This window comes from Dunckerocampus dactyliophorus, chromosome 15 (genome assembly GCF_027744805.1).
Source record: "Dunckerocampus dactyliophorus isolate RoL2022-P2 chromosome 15, RoL_Ddac_1.1, whole genome shotgun sequence".
Lineage (NCBI taxonomy): Eukaryota > Metazoa > Chordata > Actinopteri > Syngnathiformes > Syngnathidae > Dunckerocampus > Dunckerocampus dactyliophorus.
In genome coordinates, this window is record NC_072833.1 from 2,733,790 (window position 1) to 2,747,803 (window position 14,014).

General features: G+C 42.9%; 1 protein-coding gene across 1 annotated transcript in view; it reads right to left on the reverse strand.

Moving 5' to 3' along the window:
* zgc:113263 (uncharacterized protein LOC503753 homolog) overlaps window positions 1–14,014 on the reverse strand; it is a 62,583-nt gene that overhangs the window by 24,900 nt on the left and 23,669 nt on the right. The gene's annotated exons all lie outside the window — the stretch shown is intronic.

The window sequence follows — 14,014 nt, forward strand, 5'->3', positions numbered from 1 at the left end:
GTACGGTTTCAACCTGTATTACACCAATATAATTTCTTTCTTCCATTTAATAGTTCATGTTTTGACTGGTGGCGCATTTTATGCAGCTTGCGTTCCCATTCCCGCCCAGCAGGTTATGGAATGATCAATGGCTGAGCGTCGGCTCCTGGGTGTGGATTGCCAGCAGAGAGAGAGAATCTAATGCATTTGACACAGTGGGGTGCTTGTCCTTAAATATCAAACCCAAAATCGAAGCTGCAAGTTCATTTGCTTTCTTCTCCAGAAACTTTACTTACTTTGATTACTATTGTAAATCTAACAAAACAACCAACTAAAATAGCAGAGCGCTTGTTAATTGCGGCTAACTCCCAAGACGTGAGCATATAAAGATAGAATATTGAGCAGAACAAACAGTGGCTGGCATTAAACTCCTGTAATGGCTTGTAACAGGATATGCTTACATGTTATCTGAAATTAAATCGTAGATATTGCATCCCTCGGGGCCAATCAAGTGGCTCAGTGTACTCCACCGAGACGCCTGTTTGTGTGTGGCTGTGCATGTGCGAAAGTGGCTTCATTTCCTCTCATTATTCAAGGTTCTCCGCATTCATAGATTGTGGTGCACTCCTGTTTCTATTCACCGATTAGCGACCCCGTTATTTTTAGTTTTACACCACTTCCAATGGAAATTAGTCAGCCCGACTTGTTACCTCTCCATCAACATATCTCATTTAATCAGCATTGGAGCCTGCAAACACTGGCATACGGCGGCATTAAAGTAACCTTATGGGATAATGTGCGACAAAAGCACTTGTACTTTAACCAGATTTCTGGGCCGGCTTTTAAATGGCGGGACATGCACGCAGCAGCTGGTTTTCTATTACAGGAGCAACATAACAGCAAGAGTAGCGCTACTTCAGGTATTAACCACGTTTATTCTCTGACATTTCAAGGACTTTCATTAGAAAACTGAGTCTTTTCGGGCTTTATTAAGCTTTGCTTGTGCAACTCTTTGGCTGCCGCAGGTCCCAGTGTCATTAAGGTGCTACAGGAATTTCATTAGGTTACTCCGACTTGTGCATGGATGCTGTCTTTGCAGCAAGTGCCAAGTTTCTGCTGCAAGGCGTTTCAGAGGATTGCCGTTTTTTTGCGTCGTTACCACAAAAACGCTTGGGGAAGCACCTTGCAAGCCAGTAAAGGCTTAACTAACCGTGATCTGATCTCGATCGGTGCTTCCCAATCACTGTGTTATGGCACAGTGTAGACGGCTACATAACTAACATGGGGTGTCACAAGATCTCACAAGATTAAAACATGACGTGAGGATTTAAAAGAAGCGTGAAGATTTCTTGTTTGTGGGCACTAGGCCTGGGATGATAATAAATTAATTAGTCACACAATAAACGAAAATGAACTTGATAATTTGGCCGGCTTCAACGTATTGTCATGTGTCTGTTTTCCTCATCTCCCGCCACCAAACACGCAGGATGGGAGTTCACTCTGTGCATTGGTTTCAGCACCTTGGCCCTGAAGAGAGCCCTTTTGTCAGTCATACTTTCTCCTTGTTTCGGTGGGTGGAGGCGGGGCCGGTAGCATACACACAGGCCCTGCTGACATGAAAACGTTACTCAGATTTTCTTTTTTTTCAACCAGCAGGGGCGGGTTGAAAAAAAATCTACGTGTGGCGCTGCAAACAGACACACAGACGGGACCACGTGACGCGCCATACTACTGTATAGGCAAAAAAAGAACGCATGCACACAAGTCTAGATTTACGACACAGTGGAATTACTTTTCATTTTGGAATATAAGACAAGAAAATATCAGGAGAATGCCAACTAGGGTGAGTCACGCCAGTCGAAATATTCAGATATTATGTTGGCTTGTCATCAAAGCTCACTTCTGGCCACGTGACGGCGACGGGGTGGCGACGGCTAAGCGACTACATTGTTTTCGTAACGCAGTGGATTGCTTGTCTATACGGAAACGACAGGCCCACTCTGGAAGCCATTTCCCCAAAATACCGTTTCAGGGCGCCTAGAACGCCTTTTCCGTGTGCATGAAAGGCTGAAACAATCAAATACTTTGCCTTTTTGATCTGAAAACGTTTCTGTAAGGATAGCTTAACAGAGTGCAGAAGAGTGCAACGCACTAGAAAGTAAATTAGTGGGTTGCAATATATTGTCACATTTTTTATATTTTTTCATTTGAGTTGTCCTAAAAGTAATGTTAAAATCTTGGATAGTGAGTGTCTCGTAGCCACCTGTTGCCATCCATATAAAACTGTTGCTTGGTATTGTGTTGAGATTTTTGTAATAAAGTAAACTAATAATAATCCTAATAAAGCAATACTTTGACTCAATAAAGATCGGGAAGCAAATCGTGATAATGTGCAACTACTTTGTTAGGGAAGCAACTCCTCCCACGTAAGAGCAAACCTTCCTCTGCAGGCAGCTGCATGTCAACAAGTCAGGAGTGATGCGGCGTATCTCGCACACAAATCTAAAAAACTTTCAACCCCTGAGGGAGACGGACCTACCGCCAAGTCTTCAAAACTTTGGAAGAAAACTGAAGACTTGTTTGGGTAGTTTAGACATGGGTCGGATGTAAATAAAGAAACAGATAATGGTCTAGCAAAAAAAATCAATATCATCCTTTCAAGTCAGTGGCAAATCACCCTTATCAGCCCCGTCCTTCTTGTTCCTGCGCGCCACTTTCATTAATGGTAAAAGGCTCTCTCTCTCTCCCATGGAGTCCAAAGTGAAGGCAATAAAATGCTCATCAGCAAAGGTCTGGAATGATTATTTTTCTTTTTAAATATGACGACATTTTAATGAGGACTGAAGGAGACGGTGCCTCTTTATCAATGCATGTCAGCAAAGAACTAATGGCGCTCAAAGAGACAGGTTAGCTTTTCTGCTTGGACGTAACTCATTACGTTTATGTGTCAGCCATTAAAAAAATGCATTATGATGTCTCCCTCCATCTGTCACTCCAACTGTAGTAGTAGTTTGACCTTTTATTGAAGAGTTCTGCGCTCGCCTCGTCCCTCTCATCCGTACGTGCTTCGTCATTGATTGGACTTTAATCTGAGGACTTTAGCCGCGCGAGGAAACCTGTCATGAGGCGAGCACAAAGAGCGAGCATGCTGCCAAAAAGGTCGCGTTATTGGACTGGAGGGGTTCCGATGAAATTACAGATAGAGCCCGACAAGATGGCCGCTTGAAAGAGTTGAGCGAGAGCGCTCCCAAATGCGGTACCTACCACTTTATTCAGCAGTTAGGCTACTTTTCCTGTTTAGTGGAAATTGCATGCCCTTTAAAAGGACAACCTCACATCTACGCGATAAATCAGTGGTGTCCAAAGTGCGGCCCAGGAGCCATTTGCGGCCTGCAGCTCATTATTTGTTGGCCTGTGGCATATTCTAAAAATAAACAGGAAGAAAGGTTTTAGGGCCAACCGATATGAAAGGTTACGAGAGAAACACGAGCACAGCTTGGCATGCAATGACCAAAATCATTGTTTGTTTATTGTTTCTTCAAGCTGAACCGATATGGTGTTTTTTATGCTAAAATACACACTTCTGCCTTTCACGGAAGAGGGCATGGGTTAGCTTCCCGGTCAGGGTTGGGTGAGGAAGGGCACCCCGCTTAATACCTCAGCCAAAACCACTCGACTCACGATTGGATTCAATATTAATAAACAGAATATTTTTGCAGTTAGAGCATAGAAAACCTCTTTATGACTTTCTAAACACATTTTTAACATTATTAGAGCCCTGTAGACATGAAATAACACCCCTGCCATCACCTTTATTCCTATTATTCATTGTTTACACCACATTGCGCAGGCTACTGGATCATTGCAGGGACATAGTGTAAGAGACAGCCACCGCAAGCATAGCAAGCTACCAAGCTAACTCGCTGGTCTCTCCAATTGACTTATTCTATACTTGAGAAGGTGTTTCAACAGAAGTGGGAAAGAAGGACAAGGTAAGAAGCCAAAAACTTACCACTACCACACAAAATGGGAGGATAAGTTTTTTATATTTTTTCAAGGCAAAACTGTGGCATGAATTTTCCATGTTAACCGAAGAACACGCTAACCGGAGCGGACGCAAAACGATGTTCCACTGTATAATTATTGTCATCATCTGAGAATTTTCAAATGTACTGTTAAAAAAAACTACAAAACTACTACTACAAAAAAAAGAAAAAATTGTAATGCACATTATTTAGTTATTTTTATTAAGAAAAAAAGGACTATTTAGTTGTTAGTTATTTGCCAAATTATAAAATATTTGTTTTCTCTTGGAGATTCATAAAGGATCTATCTATATATCTGTTAAGAACTATACATTGGATTGGCTTTATTGTATTTCATGAACAAAAAATGAGGAAGCCCCTAGGTGGAAAAAGAGTGCCTGCTAGCCTGCTATAAATAATTGCCTTGGAAGGTGAATATTTAACAGGCGTAATGCAACTGGAACCTAATGGCTTGAAGCAAAAAAGGTATGTTGTGATAGTGGGAACGACGCTTCCCTCATTACATGGCGTTATATAATGTGCTGCTGTGATATGCCTATTACCCATTATATACACTACATTGCTTCATATTCTTAATGGGACTTTTACAGGGTTTTATGAACCCTCTTCAGCGACCGCTCAGACTCGGCTGACTTTGCCGCCCAAGGTCAAGACAAAGGCATCTGGAGCAGGAGAGCCCCCTGCCCACCAGACGCTAAACAAAACCACTTATCTGCCTCCTTCCTTTAACCATACAAGGTCGGCTACGCCTCCACAATTAGCATGCAGCCTGTGGCATGGCCTGTCTGGCTGGGGACGCATGAGCGTGGCGCACTCCTAATGACATGCCAGTCAGGGAGGGTGCCTCCGGGAGTGGTAAAGTTAAAGAAAAAAACTCCCGGGTGTTTTTTTCACCAATCTCATGGGCTGTATAGAAAAGACAGGAGGGCACGCTTTCATGCAACACCTCATGTCGTCGATTACCGCCACTTTTTCACGCACCACAGCTTGGGACACCGACATACAAAGCACGCCGTCAATTACAGTCAATGCTTAGCCAATTCACATTAGAATGAAAGAACTGCAGAAAGGCGCATGCACAACCATTTTGTGTCTGTGTGTGTGTTGTGTTTGTGAAATGACAATGTATTCAGATTATAACTTATATATTATATATCGTGTATTGTATATTCTAATTTGTATATGAACCAGAATCAATCCCAAGCTAGGCTACTTTTGTAAAACTTAATCACAGTCCTGCGCATGAATGCAGCACTTCCGACACGGGAGCAACACATTCCCAGGGTACGCAATCCAGGACGTAATTACAATTCTCCACAGACGTAATTGGGAAAACAAATTAGCATGAGGTAAATGTAATTTCCACTTGACAGCATTGGAAATTTCACCTCTGAGCTGCCGTGGTTTGAGAGGCGGTGCGCTGGGATGCGCAAAAGTTGCATGCATGATCACCGCTAACAAATCCAATCAAGGACGAATAATGTTAGACGGAGAGTGAAATAAATCTCACAAACTAGTCTGGTTATGTACGCTTTTCAACATCAGCAAACCCAAAGTAGTAGAAGAAAAGGAACCCATGGTGATGAAATATTTACGCCACGATATGTTAGTCTTCTGCTGCAAATGAACAGCACCACAGTGCAGATGCAGCAAACACTTGGCTTTGTCATCTGTTCGTACGCCATACCAAAAATGATCATAGAAGGCGTAGAACATCCCTGGGGCGTAGCGGCGTGAAGCGGCGACATGCTTCACAAAGCTTCCGTGCCTGCTAATGGCCCCTGTTTTTGTAATGGCATCCGTATAGCTCCGCTTGACGGGCTGCCAAAGGGGGTGTTGTGTTATTGCGGAGCCAATCACCCACTAAGTATTTGCTGGCTCCTATTTCCTTGCTGCTAATGTGCGAGCCTCCCCGATGCCACGGCTAAATCGACTCTTAACGCCTGACTTGACGCCATGCGGCGCCACAGAATCCCAAAGATGCATAGTCGACGGGCCGCTGAACATCCCTGTTTCCGTGGTTACATTCATTGGCACAGACGCGGTTGGGCGGGTTATGATGCTTTTACTGCAACCCTAAATCACTGCAAGTGATGGCGGCTGGCGATTAGGATGATGGCGCTGACGTGACCTTTGCAAGGGTGCTGGTAGACGGTGATTGCTCACTTTAATGCACCTTTAGATCTTCGCTGTCGGAAGGTGTGAAGACCTCTGTGTCAGTTTACTTCTTCAATGAAGGATGGGTAGGTCGGTGGACAGGAAATACAAGCAGACTCAACATCTGTTCAAAATGACAGCGCGAGTAAAAGAGGTGTTTGGCACTACAAAGAAGGACAAAGATGGACGGTTTTCCAGCAGGAAGAAACATCATACTTGGAAGTTTACCTCAATGCAAAACAAAAGCATATAAACTCAACAACTTGTGAATCCGCATGCGCTCTATGGCAATGAGTAATATGTGCATGGCGAGAAAGCCCAGGCACACTTTGCCCCCGTTATCGGCCAGCACAGCTGTGTCTCAGCCTTCTCCGCGGCGCTCCCGTTCTCCGCATCCATCAAAGAAGTGCATCTTGGGAGACTGAGAGAACGGTGTGAGAGCCAAGCCCACCATCTGCCGTCATTTAGAAATAAATGACAGGCCCCAAACCTCGCGGGAGCCCAACTCATTCCTCTGCCAACATCGCTACTGTGACGACTAGCGCCCGTCACCCAGCCTTCCCATTTTCCCTGAAATCCATGTGCGAGACCCCTGTGTGCTGGAGTGTGACTCCGAGAGAGGCTTGGAGTGGATTTGGTCTGCAAAGCACAGCCGTTTACTCAGAGGAGCCGGCAGGTGGAACAGCGTGGTGGAACCAGCTGTCTCCCAACTGATTAGAGGAGCCGACACGGAGAGCTGGAGGACCTGCCTGAGGATTTGGCTGGAAAGCAGATCGGTGTCCACTTTATTTGATTAGAAGGAGATGGGAGTTTACGACCTGTCCGCAGGCTGCGCTCCATCATCGTACCACTAATTGGTATTTTACAAACAATGTTTGCAAGGTCCACTCCATAGGGCAACAGCGCTGTAATTTAGCACTTCTCCCAAGGTGCATATTACAGACAATGAAGTAGTTAACTAAACAAAATGAATAATACAACTACAGCGCACGTGATGAATGAGCCACCAGAGCCATAAAACACATAGGCGTCATCAGCCAACATGTAATTTTCCTAAGACAGGAGGAGAAGAAGAAGAAGCTAAAGTACTACTTGAGCGGGTGCTTGTACGTGACAGCTAATATAAGTTTGTTCCCATAACTGAGACAGGAGGTGGACTTTATTAATTTCATGGATCTGGAAATGAGCCGTGATGATAAGGCTATCAGTCTCTTATCTGGGGATGGTGGCGGCGTAATTAAGCCGATAGCCAGAGATGATGAGGAAGTCGTGTGAATAAAGACTATGCGATATGAAGGCGGGCTTTTTAGGGGTCGGTTTACCAGAGGGACTATTAGACTGGCACTTAATTGCCACTTTTTCTATTTATAGAGTGGGAGGTGTTCTTGCGAAGTAGGCGACACCTACTGTACGGTTTTTGGTTTACCCTCCTCTGTTGGTCAAGGTCAGCTTGTAGAATGTTTATGGTGAGATGGTAGGGGGTTAAGTCTCAGGGGCAAGTGGCAGGTGGAATTGAAAGTGAGAGTCTCTCCATCCTTTCAGTCTGTGTGAATGTCTAGCAGATTGAGGTCAAGAGGAGGTGGATGGCAGCTACAATTTCATTTTTGGAACTTCTTTCGAAGATTAAAATGGCTTTGAGTTGAAAAAATAGGTTCTACTGAGTCATTGCTGACACTTGACAATTTCAAGATATAGAAGAGAAGAACTTGAACATAGAATATTACAGGACTGGCTGCCTGACATCAACATAAGCGGTTGTCGACATAGCTGAAAAAGAAACCAAACCATTGCTTGCACATTTACAGAGACATATGGAGAATGGACAATAACCTATGGTACTTTCAGATATCGATTCTTTTGTTATCATAAAATATTATAGCGACGGGAGTATTGTGTATGCTTGTGAGCTGTGATTCAGGGGTTGGACTATAGGGGGCAGTGTCGTCTTTTAGGCTTTTTAGAGCAAGACCAAGAGAGAAGAAGAGTTGCCAAGCTGTGGCCTTGCTGTAAGGTACAGAGTGCTGTTTTTTACTGCATTTGTTCTGAACTCTATTCTTTTTATTTTTTATTTTTCTACTGTTATTTTGCTATTTTGTACACTCATATTTGTTTGCATTTACCGTGTGCTGCGTCTTTGGCTTTTTGGAAAACCGCTTTATAAATAAAATGTATTCCAGTGGAACCTTTTTTTTTCCACTCGATCTCAGCCATGGCATGTCGGCTCGGCTCTGCTGGCTCAGTAGGCAGTTTCCATGCAGCGTGAAAGGTAAAGTAGTCTTACGCCAAGTCTAATAACATCACTGATGCCTAGTGACCACAATACTACATATTGTCTGTAATTCTTTTTTTGAAAAAACGCGATACAGTGAGGGAGCGATATTCAAACAGCAATATAGTGAGTTACAACAGGATATCAAGTTTTTTTAGGCTTTTTACAAAATAAAAAAATATATGAAAATGTCAAAGTGGCCCACTGCACCCTTGGATTTTCAGTGTGCGGCGATGGAAAAAGTCGGATCCCCCCTGATGTAGATGCATCAGGCCTTGCTGTAAGGTACAGAGTGCTGTTTTTTAGACACCGATACGAGGATGATTTGTGCACAGTTATCCTGCCTCACTGTCATTCCACCGACATTCCAATACTTTATTCTCTTATCTAACAGAGCTGCTGCGGTAAGTTTGTTGTATGTCTTGACTACAGTGACAATAAACAATTGTGATGACAACTCCACCCTCTCACTCTCACCCCATTGCCGGAACCTTGGAGTCATCTTTGACAGTAAACTCACCTTCTCCCGACACATTAAAGCAGTCACTAAAACACCTTGGCCCCTCTCCCTCTTCCCTGCAGCTGAAACCTTCATTCATGCCTTCACCATATCACACATTCACTACTGTAACAGCATTCGTTATGGCAAACACACCAATCTCCTTAACAAACTCCAATACATTCATCTCAAAACTCCTCACCTGTACCGGTTCCCGAGACCACATCACCCCAGTCCTTCAGAACCTAAACTGGCTCCCTATCCCTTACCACATCCAATTCTAAATCCTCTTACTCACCAATAAGGCACTGCATAAGCAGGCCCCCCTCTTAGCTTAAAGACTTGCTCCAACCCTTCCTGTGACCATCCCAAGGGCCGAGCACCGAACCTGGTGGGACCTGTTGCCGCCCCTCTCTTTGGAACTCACTTCCGCCGCAAATACTTAAAGCACTAACTTAAGAACACGCCTGCTACACACTGGTTTTAATTGATAACTCTTTAAAATGTACGTATTAGGTAATACATCACTTTGCAATCTTTTAATCTGGCCTGGTGTGTGCACTTTTAACTGCATTTGTTCTGAACTCTTTGCTTTTTATTTTTTATTTTTCTACTGTTATTTTGCTATCTTGTACACACATATTTGTTTGCATTTACCGTGTGCTGCGTCTTTGAGTTTTCGGAAAGAGCTCTATAAATTAAATGTATTGCAGCGGAACCTTGGTTAGTGTCATTAAGGCCCGGCTCTAACTGAAAGAGATGTTAACCGAATCAACTTTTCTCATCAGAAATAATGTAAATCGAATAGATCCGTTCCAGAAAGCCAAACATTTTAACACTAAAGACATTTTTATAGTTTTACAGTTATAGTTTTACATGCGGAAAACAATTTGAAATGCATATAAAAACATATAAATGATGAATGAAAGGGATAAGTCAACATTTAAGGTGACTTTTACCTCCATTGAAGACTTGATTCTTGACGTGACTGAAAACAGGAAGGCGGTGGTTGATGATCTCGCTGTCTTTGGGAACAGTCACGTCTTCAATGAAGGTAAAAGAAACCTCAAATGTTTATTTATCCCTTTCATTTCACAAGTATTGAACATGTTGGGCATGTGTATTCAAAATTAAGCTCACTTGTAAAGTCTATACGGTAGTACATTTTAGGATCTTGAAATGTCCCTAACTTCTTGTGCATTATATGCATTTCCAATTGTTCTGTTCATGTAAAACTTCTATAAAAACTTGTTTTTTGTGTTAACATTTTTGAGATCAACCGCTGATGACATCAAGGACGGGCGACACAACTTCCGGTTCCAGTAGCCATTTTGTTTAGCTAGCTAATAGGATGCTAACAAGGAAGGACATTTTGTTATAAAAATACATTAAGAAGACAGATGGATTCACACAGTATATTAATAACGCGACAACATGTGCGCCATATTGTACGCTAACCAAAGAATGTACGCAAACCGAAGCAAAGGTAAATTTTCGAGGACAACCGAATTTGTCCAGTCCAGATAACCGTATTCTTCTTATTATTATTAATAAAAAAGCTTTCGTAGCGTACATGAGCAAGTCTTTCTTCCTGTAGCTAACATTCTAAAAAAATAAACAGGTGCAGAATCCAGGTTAATACTGTCTTGCTTTTATTTTGAAGGTTATTTTGCACTGAACAGGAAGTCACTGTGTGTACGTTTCAATGCTGTGCAAGTAGACAGCAGTCAATTTTCATCGAAATGACTCCTTTGGGTCTCAGCTTTCATGTCAAGAAAAGTGGTCGGCCATGCACGTCCACGTCGGCTTAAGCAGGTACTTTTTAGTAATAACAATAAGAACTTGATGAGTTGACATAGATGGGTTGGCGACATACAGTAAGAGCGTTCTACTGTAGTACGTAGTAGTTTTCCTTCTTCAAATGCCACAGCACAAGCTACTGGAGCTACTGGAGCTACTGCATACGATACATGACTGAGGCGACAACACTTCCGCCTCTGTCGGGAGCAGTTAGCTTGTGCTACAGGGACTTTAAATTGCCTGTCCACCGACATGAGGCGGCACAAGTCAAAATTAATAAAGGCCTTTGCGCCGAGTAGATATGAGAGTATTCTGCCATACCCGTGACACCTTCCTGTGTAAACATCCCAGCTTGGCGTGTCAGGGGCTGCAAATAAGCAAAAGCCCGCTTGTAAAATTCTAATCCCTGCTCCTCCGTGGCTAGACGCGAGGGAGAATAGAGTGTTATCACCCTGCTTGACACACTCCTGTGTTTTCTCCCAGGATCCTTGGAGCTTTATCGCGCCAGCATTTCATTCCATTATCCCGAGCACACCGGGACTGTCCTCCGAGCGAGGGAATGAGATGGCTTGTCAGGGTCGCAGAACAAAGAGGGAGCATGTCGAGCAGAGGATTAGACCAGGAGAGGCCGCGGCAGTGGGGGGAAAAAAGATGCGGGATGAGAGGGAACATAAGGGATGGAAGCTAGGATGGAAGTGAGACTACCTTATTCTTTAGGTTGCCCTTCGGTGCGTGGTAATTGGGCTTGGGGTTTCTTTCAGCATTGCATCACTAGAGGCTGCTCTAATTAATTGGTATTGGTAATGCTTTATTTTATTTCCAACACGTTGAACAAAGTTACATTCAAGTACATCCCACACTTATATACTTTCAACATGTCTGAAAAGGAGTAGGAAGAAGCTTCTTTCATCCTACCCCTTCTCCATGTCTCAGTGATTACTGCTCGTCTGATCACTTCCTGTGTTTCACATGTTACCATTTTCCATATGTTTGTGTTCCTTGCTCACTCCCTTCCATTATTTTCGAATTGTATTTTATATCGTATTACTTCTCTTACTGAAAACGTTTTTGTGTTTGTGTGTTCTCTGGAAATTGATGCACTAAATATTTTGGGAGATGTATGGGGTGGAATAGCACTTTGATGAAGTGCTGCAAATGGCCAAAATACTGTTTAGGAGTGTCAGTGCATCTGCGACTCACACTCCATCTGCGATTTACATAGCTGGCAAAAGAAAATCAACGGTCTTGGTTTTATCGCCGTCTTTAATTTGAAAAATCACGTGTTACCCAATGTACAGTAGCCGAAAAGTGCAAAACACGTTAACAAAAAGCAAAGGCAATTAATTATAAGGACACCACCCGGAAGAGGAATGTACCAAAACGTTTGGACCAATCAGCTCCGAGGAGTTGGTACATTCCCTTTTTCTGGCTAATGTTGGTGGCCGAGAAGTGCAAAACACTTCAACAAAAAGTAAAACTAATTAAAATTAGACCACCCAGAAGGGGATTGTACCACACGAATCGGACAGGAAGCAGTAACATTTAATGGAGGACATTGGCATCATGTTTTGCCCGCTTTGTGGCACACACTTGAGCTGCTTGACGCCATTTTGTTGCACATGTGGCCGGTCGTTGGAGTTGTTAAATGGTACTTACCAGACGGAAAGAACAGATGTACTACAGGAGTCCATCAAATATTTCAATGAGGATACAAGAGGAGTACAATACCCCTTCTGGGTGGTCTAATTGTAATTTGTTTTGCTTTTCGTTGAAGTGTTTTGCACTTGTCGGCCACCATACCCAAGGCAACTCATTACAAGTAAATGCAAAGAAATTCTAAAATATAATATACCACAAAATAAGGGATTAAGTCAAAATAGTCATGAGTTATAAATAGAAAAGCCACAATAAAAAAATGTAATAATCACATACTTTGCACAAATACTGTAACTCTATATAAAAGCTACATTTTCACTCTGCAACTATAGATAAAAAAATAAATAAAATGATCATACAAAAGCTATATAAAATACCGATACTCAACTGTATGCAAGATGATGTACAAAATTAAAGAGACGTATTTGATAGTGATATTAATTGGGCACTGCTTTGCATTTGAATTAATGTGAGCTTTTCTATTTTAAGAATTAATAGCACTCACTAGTTTTGATATAGAAGGTGATTTTTGCCCCCCTGGAGGTCATGGCAATTTTAGCCGGCTCTGCGTGTATGCAGTACATTTACATACAATATGTACACGCTATCTGAGCAAAAACAAAGGCAAGAAAACAAATGGTGCGCCGTTGCTGTCCAAGTACACCTTGACTGTCCTTGGTTTTCACTCAAATTTCTATCTGTCTTTTGTCTATTGAGTAGCAATGTGAAATAAAATGGCTTTTTTTAAATGAAGAAATGTGTCAAGATTAGCACAATGACTAACAACAATCCACATTTACTGGATGATCAATCGTTTCACTAGTCGAGGACTAGTCGACTATCAAAATTGGCGTTAGTTGCAGCCCTGCTTAAAAAATCCTACAATATGTGCTAAAAGCTGTAAGGCGCAGCACGGCAACCCCAAGATCCCACACTTCATTACACATCCAGCCATCTCTGACTGGAGTAAATCGATGGCGGATAATAGCCCGCGCCCCCCACCGCCTCCTCCCTTCCAGCATCCCTCCATCCAAAACATCAAACATCTTGCATCTTCCTATCATCCCATCACTCCTTTTGTTTTCATGCAGGCTGACATTCTTGCATCATCCATTCTATTGCTAACAACAGCTCCACCTAATTTCCCCTCTCACCTCTTTCCTTTCCATCTCACCTATCTGGTTTCATCACACGTGTGGACCAGTCGTCTTATCAGGGCCGCTGTGCCTTTAATAGCGTCGTGGTATATAACATGTCTGTTGTGATCACTGACAGCTTGGCTATGTTGACAGCAACAGGGATAATAAGCTCATTTTGCATTGCGCTTCTGTGTCACTTCTCCCTGTCTGGCCTGCTTCCTATAATTTAGGCCTGCTCCGTCTCTGGGGAAGGATGCGTTATTACTCTGCCGGGGACCGGCCGGTGGTGTTTAAGAATTCCATTTCATTAAGGGTGTCGGTTTTCATGTGCTCTAAAAAAGCTTCCTCTACAATTCCGCAAACTACATGGATAAGGAGGAGGCGGGGTATAAAAAAGGCGCTGGGACGGTCCGAGAAGTTTTAGCAATTCTTCAAACCAGCTTTGGAAATAATTTACCATGCTTAATGG